The 7,628-nt window shown below is 36.5% G+C and overlaps 1 non-coding gene and 1 pseudogene across 1 annotated transcript; one reads left to right on the top strand and one right to left on the bottom strand.

The window, feature by feature from the left end:
• Positions 1-2,226: 2,226 nt before the first annotated feature.
• Positions 2,227-7,343, bottom strand: LOC136222752 (uncharacterized; annotated as a pseudogene).
• Positions 6,871-6,977, top strand: LOC136225252 (small nucleolar RNA R71). Its single transcript, XR_010686977.1, has one exon. It is a non-coding gene; the product is annotated as a small nucleolar RNA R71 (small nucleolar RNA).
• Positions 7,344-7,628: the final 285 nt, after the last annotated feature.

Genomic DNA, 7,628 nt, shown 5'->3' on the forward strand with positions numbered 1-7,628 from the left:
AGTTCCAAAACTTGTTTTGACTCTTTTTTTTTCTTTTTTTTTGGAAACATTTAGGCAATTGATGTAGACGTTGGTTACAATCACCGATTTCCCTCCCCACACTTAAAAGCTACATTGTCCCCAATGTATGCACAAGCAAACGGCTCAGAAAGATAAAGATAGAGATATAGAAAACGTCCCTTAACTGAGCCGATGCCGATAACAGATCAAAGAGTTGGTGGAGGAGGTGGAGCGAAACCCAAAAAACTACAAAGCCCTTCCACAATGTGAGTTAGTTTCCTGACTTCATCCTTCAGTTCTTGATTTTGAGTCAATAATTTCTGAATATCCGAACTCGAAGACGAAGAAGGCTCACCAACCTCAAAAACATTGTCACTTTCATCCATTCGCTTCCGCTTGGCGATTTTCTTCGGTTCCCCATAATCCCCAGATGGGAAGAAAGCAGAAGGTTCCTGCGCAGAAGAAACTAAACCCATCCTGTACAGACAATCAATATTAAGAGGTTCCATATCACAAGCTATATGCAAATCATTTTTCTCAAGACTGAACAACTTTAAATTGACGGCCAAGTGAGTGATAATTGAACCAAGGATTAAATTGCGAGAATTAGTTATAGCCGACTGAAATTGGTTAGCTAGCCAACATCCCAAATTAACCTTAGTACCTTTTACCATACACCAAATAAAATATAATTCAGTTTTAGAACATAAGCTTGAACTATCCTTACGACCTGAAAAATTAAACGCTTAACAAGCGATGAACATATCTCCACACAGGTTCAATAAAGTAAGAATCCTTGTTTGCACTTGCCCTATACAAACTCCTATCCGAAGACAATTCTTTCCAAGCATTAATAGGTTCGAAATTTCCAAAATCAACAACTGACTGCTTATAAATTTCAGTTTTAGCAAATGCTTTGTCAATGAAACCCAAGGCTAAATTGAATTCAGTAACTGAATATTTAAATTCACGTCCCAATAATCTAAATCGAATAACCCTAGGACTATCCAAATCAAAATTAGCAGGTTTGTCAAACTGAAATGTAGTGTAAAATTCTCTTATTAACTTGATATAAGCAGGACAATTAATTGACAAGTAAACTTTCCAACAACTATCAGCAACCAAATCTTCAAAAGACTCAACCAAGCTAAAATATTCAAGAGTAGCATAATCGACATACTTGCAAGGAAGTATAGTTTTAGATTGAATCAAAGCATATCGATTTCTCCTAGCCTGGGTTGAGAAAGAAAGGTTACCTTTAAGAGCTTTTTTCGAAGGGGGAAGAATAGCCTTACCTTTTTGCATTTTTGATTTGCTAGTAGGAGGAATTTTAGAACCTTTTCCTTTGGCTTTCTGCTTGTGACTGGAAGAAGGGACTGCTCCGATCACGTCCTCAGATGGGTCCTCCGGTGTTGCTGATTTTTGTGGCGAAGGGGCGAACGGAACATCGATTTTCATTGTTCTAGCGGCGCGCTTCCTTCCCATGACTGTAAGGAGGGTAGAGAGGGGAAGAGAGGAGAAAGAAAAACCGCTAAACCCTTATTATGGTGATCGGGGATGAAACGAGAACGGCGAAAGAAAAAAATCTCTGTTAGTCGCCGCTGCTGTTGATCGTGGCTGCTGCAGAAAGAAAAAAAAGTCGAAGGAAAAGAAAAAATAGGTAGGTTAGAATTTGGGTATGGCATATGACACTTATTTATTTGTTTTTTTATTATTAAATTACAAGTCCAAAAAAAAAACATGGTCTTTTATTATTTGAATAAAACAAGTTCAAAACATTAGTTTACGATTTTATTTTTATTTTATTTTTTATTTTTTTATATAAATTAATTAAAGAAAAATATTAATAATAATAAACAAAAACTAATAATAAAAAAATAAAAATAAAAAAAATAATGGTAGTGAAAGAAAACAAATTATAGTGAAAGAAAACAAAAAGGAACAGAGACCAATTTTGCTTAAGTCGTGGGCACGTCAATTGTCAACGCACTTATACACTAAGAGCTGTAACCAGTTTTTCATAAGCCGTGGGCACGGTTAAAATAAAATTGGTTTCTGCTTTTATTTGACCAAAAGGTTATAATTTGACACGTGGTCACGTCTTAAACGAAATTAGCCCCTGGAATTCAAACTAAAAATTAACAATACTAAAAAAAAGTTATTTAATGGGTTGCCTCCCAAGAGCGCAATTATTTAACGTCGCTATGCTCGACGAACTCCCTTTTTTTAATTTTTCTCATAATGTGGGATTCCCACACTCATCTCCGACTCTCGTTCCTCTTTGAAACCTTTATGGAACACCTTCAAGCGATGTCCATTTACCTTGAAAACTTTATTCGTCTCGAGACTCTTAATCTCAACTGTACCATAAGGAAAAATGTTAATCACAACAAAAGGACCAATCCAACGAGAACGTAACTTACCAGGCATGAGTTTTAATCGAGAACTATATAATAAAACTTTTTGTCCGATTTGAAATTGTTTTCTCAAGATCATACTATCATGAAACAACTTCGTCTTCTCCTTATAAATTCTCGAATTCTCATAAGCTTCCAAACGTAGCTCTTCAAGTTCTTGCATTTGCAATTTTCGATTTACACCGACTAACTCCATATCCAAGTTACATCTCTGTATTGCCCAGAATGCTTTGTGCTCAATTTCCACTGGTAAATGGCAAGGTTTCCCGAACACTAACCTGTAGGGAGACATCCCTATTGGTGCCTTATACGCAGTCCGGTAAGCCCAAAGTGCATCTTCGAGGCGCAAACTCCAATCTTTTCGTCCCGGATTGACCATTTTCTCTAAGATAGATTTGATCTCTCGATTTGATACTTCATCTTGCCCATTTGTTTGGGGATGATAGGCAGTGGATGTTCTGTGATTTACCCCATACTTTTTCAACAAGACCTCAACTGAGCGATTGCAAAAGTGACTCCCTTAATCGCTTATGATGGCTTTCGGAACTCCAAATGTACTGAAAATGTTAGATTTAATAAAACCTATAACAACTTTAGAATCGTCAGTTTTGGTGGCTTTAACTTCCACCCACTTTGATACATAATCGACAGCTAAAAGTATATAAACATACACACAAGACGACGAAAAAGGACCCATGAAATTGACGCCCCATATATTAAAAATATCACAAACAAGTATAGGTGTTTGAGGCATTTCATTACGATCAGAAATATTTCCGGTCATTTGGCATCATTCACAACTTTTGCAAAACATGTATGCATCTCTAAACAATGTTTCCCAATACAAACCACAATCCAAAACCTTCCTACATGTTCTTTTGGGTCCAAAATGACCACCACATGCAAGATAATGACAGAAATTTAAAATTGATGAATGTTCATTTTCAGGTACACAACGTCTAATTACTTGATCCGAACAAAATTTCCACAAATATGGTTCATCCCACACATAATATCTTGCCTCTCTTTTAATTTTTTCTTTCCTAGAACGACTCATATCAGTTGGAAACTGTCTAATAACCAAGTAATTAACTATATCAGCATACCATGGAAGCAAACCTTGCACTTTGAATAATTGTTCATCAGGAAAGTGCTCGGAGAGAGGGAGAGGTTCTTCTTCTCGGATAATTCTACTCAAATGATCAGCTACTGAATTTTTAGATCCCTTCCGATCTTTAATCTCCAAATCGAACTCTTGAAGTAGGAGAATCCATCTTATCAACCTTGGTTTAGACTCCTTCTTTGCTAAAAGATATTTCAATGCTGCATGATCAGAAAACACAATTACTTTAGAACCCAACACATATGATCTAAATTTATCTAAAGCAAAAACAATAGCCAAAAGCTCTTTTTCTGTTGTAGAGTAATTTCGTTGTGCATCGTTCAAAGTCCTTGAGGCATAATAGATGACATGGTTCTTCTTATCAATTCGTTGTCCCAAAACAGCTCCGACTGCATAGTTGCTTGCATCACACATGATTTCGAATGGTTCATCCCACTTTGGTGGTTGAATGATGGGAGCAGTTGTTAGCAATGACTTCAACTTATCAAAGGCTTCCTTGCACTCTTCTCCAAACTCAAACTTCATGTCTTGCTTCATCAAGTTAGACAAAGGTTGGGCTATCTTCGAAAATTCTTTTATAAACCTTCGATAAAAACCTGCATGTCCAAGGAAAGAACGTACTTCCCTAACATTTGTAGCGAAAGGTAAGCTAACAATTAAATCAATTTTAGCTTTGTCAACTTCAATTCCCTTAGACGAAATCACATGCCCCAAAACGATTCCTTGATTGACCATAAAATGACATTTCTCATAATTAAGCACTAAATTAGATTCAATGCATCATTTCAGTATTTTAGTCAAATGGTTTAAACAACTATCAAAAGAATCACCATAAATAGTAAAATCATCCATGAACACTTCGATGCATTTTTCAATATATTCAGAAAATATACTCATCATACAACGTTGAAATGTTCCCGGAGCATTGCAAAGTCCAAATGGCATCCTTCGATAGGCAAATGTTCCAAATGGGCATGTAAACGTCGTCTTCTCTTAGTCTTCTTTGGCAATAACGATTTGGTAATAACCTGAAAAACCATCAAGAAAACAAAAGAATAAGTTTCCAGCCAACCTTTCCAACATTTGATCAATAAAAGGAAGAGGAAAATGGTCCTTTCTAGTAGCCGCATTTAGCCTTCGAAAATCAATACACATTCTCCATCCGTTTTGCACTCTTGTAGGCACCAACTCATTATTTTGATTTCTTACCACTGTGATTCCCGTTTTCTTTGGCACAACATGAACGAGGCTCACCCATTTGCTATCTGAGATGGCATAGATTATCCCTTCATCCAAAAGCTTGATGACCTCTTTCAACACTACCTCTTTCAATACCGGATTGAGTTTTCTTTGTGGCTCCCTCACTGGTTTTGTATCTTCTTCTAAGAAAATTCGATGCATGCAAACAGATGGGCTAATGCCTTTAATGTCGGCTAAAGTCCACCCAATTGCCTTTTTATGCTCTTGAAGAACTTTGATCAAACTTTCTTCTTGCTCCGTGCTTAGACCTTTTGCAATTATCACCGGAAGTGTCTCCTCTTCTCCCAAATAGACATACTTCAAATGATCTGGTAAATCTTTCAATTCAAGCCTTGGAGCCTGCAAAATTGAATGTAGCATTTTCTTGTAAGCATTAGGTATTTCAATATCAGATTTTTCTATACCTTTTTGCACCTCCTTCAATGAATTATCACTTGTTTGTTCATCTTCTTCCAACTCACTTAGACTAATTTTTGCTTGAAAATTTTCCTGCACAAGTGAGTCAATTACATCAACATGATAAACAGTATCTGAATTTTCTGGGTACTTCATGGCATCAAAAATATTAAATTTAACAATCTCTTCGTCAAATTCTACGGAGAGAGTACCCTCATGAACATCAATCTTTGTTCTTGCTGTTTTCATAAATGGCCTTCCAAGTAACAAAGGTGCTGAATTTCCAGATGTATCATTCTCCATCTTCAAAATATAGAAATCCACCGGAAAAATCAATTCATTCACCTGCACCAAAACATCTTCCACAACTCCTTCTGGATAAGAGTTAGAACGATCAGCTAATTGAATCACTACCCTAGTTTCTTTCAAAGGTCCCAAATTAAGAGCATTATAAATAGAATAAGGCATTACATTTATTGATGCTCTTAAGTCTAGCATGGCATGTTCAATTCGTTTATTCCCAATAACACAAGGCATTGTAAACATGCCTGGGTCCTTACATTTAGTAGGTAGACTCTTTTTAATCACTTCTGAAACATTTTCCCCCACTCTTACTCTTTCATCAATTTTCAATTTTCTCTTATTTGTGCACAATTCCTTCAAAAATTTAGCATACTTTGGAATTTGCTTGATAGCATCAAGGAGTGGAATGTTTACCTCTACCTTTCGAAAGGTTTCCAATACCTCTCTCTCATATTCTTCTTTTTTTTTATTTCGGCAATCTTGAAGGAAAAGGGGCCAATTTAGATGGAATTAATGGAATAGGAGCAGATTTTACCTTATGATCTTCCTTGGGTACAATTGGTGGTTCCTCTTGTTTCTCTTCTCTTTTTGGAGGTGAAGTTGATTGAACTTCCTTCCCACTTCGCAATGTGATTACAGAAGCATTTTCCTTTGGGTTCTCCATAGTTTGGGAAGGCAATTTTCTAGAATTTTGTGCCTCTAATTTATGAACTGAGGTAGCTAATTGAGTCATTTGACTTCCCAAATTCTGAATTTTCCATTTTCTATTGAAATTTAAAAGTACTTTCAGCTAAGCTTTTAACAATGTCTTCTAAAGGCATACCTGAGTTAGAAGTTGAAGGTCTGGATGGTCTTTGCATTTGAGGTGGTCGATTATATGACTGGTTTTGCAACCTTGGCTGTCCTCCTTGATTTCCATAATTAAAATTTGGATGATCCCTCCATCCCGAATTGTAAGTGTTGGAATAAGGGTCATATTTGCGTTGTGGTTGTCTTGGAAATCCTCCAATATCATTTGCTTGTTGGAAATCTTCTTGTAATGATGGGCACTCATCAGTATGATGTCCCACATTTGAACATACTCCACATACCTTTTCGGGTTGCACTTTATCTGCAGCAATTTGACGAACCAAAGAAACTAATTCAGTAAACTTATTTTCAATGTTAGAATTACTTACCTCATTAACTTGTTGGGTCGTTTTGTTTGATCTTGTTCCGAATTGTTGGGAGTTTTCAGCCATAGTGGAGATTAATTGTCTTGCCTTATCGGGTGTCTTATTCACCAACGCTCCTCCACTAGCTGCATCAATCATGCTTCTATCAATTGGAGCCAATCCTTCATAAAAATATTGGATTAGGAGTTGTTCAGGTATTTGATGATGTTGGCAACTAGTGCAAAGTTTCTTGAACCTCTCCCAATATTCATATAAGGTCTCTCCAGAAGCTTGTCTAATTCCACATATCTCCTTTCTAATATTGGCCGCACGTGAAGATGGAAAGAATTTCTCAAGAAATAACCTTTGCATTTCTATCCATGTCGTGATAGATCCCGATGGAAGATAGTACAACCAATCCTTAGCCTTATCTTTTAAAGAAAAAGGAAATGCTGGTAGTTTAACTTGCTCTTCGATTACTCGTTCGGGTTTCAAACCGGAACAAACGACATGAAATTCCTTCAAATGTTTATGAGGATCTTCACCTGTAAGACCATGAAAAGAAGGGAGTAAGTGAGTTAATCCAGATTTAAGTTCAAAAGGTACCTCTGGATTTGGGAACTCAATGCAAAATGATTGGCGATTTAAATTGGGTGCTGCAAAATCCCTTAATGTTCTATTTCCAGCCATCGTCTCTTCCTCACTTTGAAAAACAAAATTTTCTCCGATTTCTTCAAAATTTTCTAAAGACGATGAACAAACACTCCTTTGTTTTGTTTCTTTTCTTAACCTCCGTATTTCTTTTTCTATTTCAGAAATAAATATTCGTTCACTTCCACGGGAGGTGCGGGTCATAAAAAGTATAAAAAACAAAGGAAAATGAATCAAGAAACTAAATTGCTCCCCGGCAACGGCGCCAAATTTTGGCGGGTTTGTCGAAGCCCGACAAAATAGATTTATAATTTTGTTACTGAT

This window comes from Euphorbia lathyris, chromosome 3 (assembly GCF_963576675.1).
Source record: "Euphorbia lathyris chromosome 3, ddEupLath1.1, whole genome shotgun sequence".
In the NCBI taxonomy this organism is placed as follows: Eukaryota; Viridiplantae; Streptophyta; class Magnoliopsida; order Malpighiales; family Euphorbiaceae; genus Euphorbia; species Euphorbia lathyris.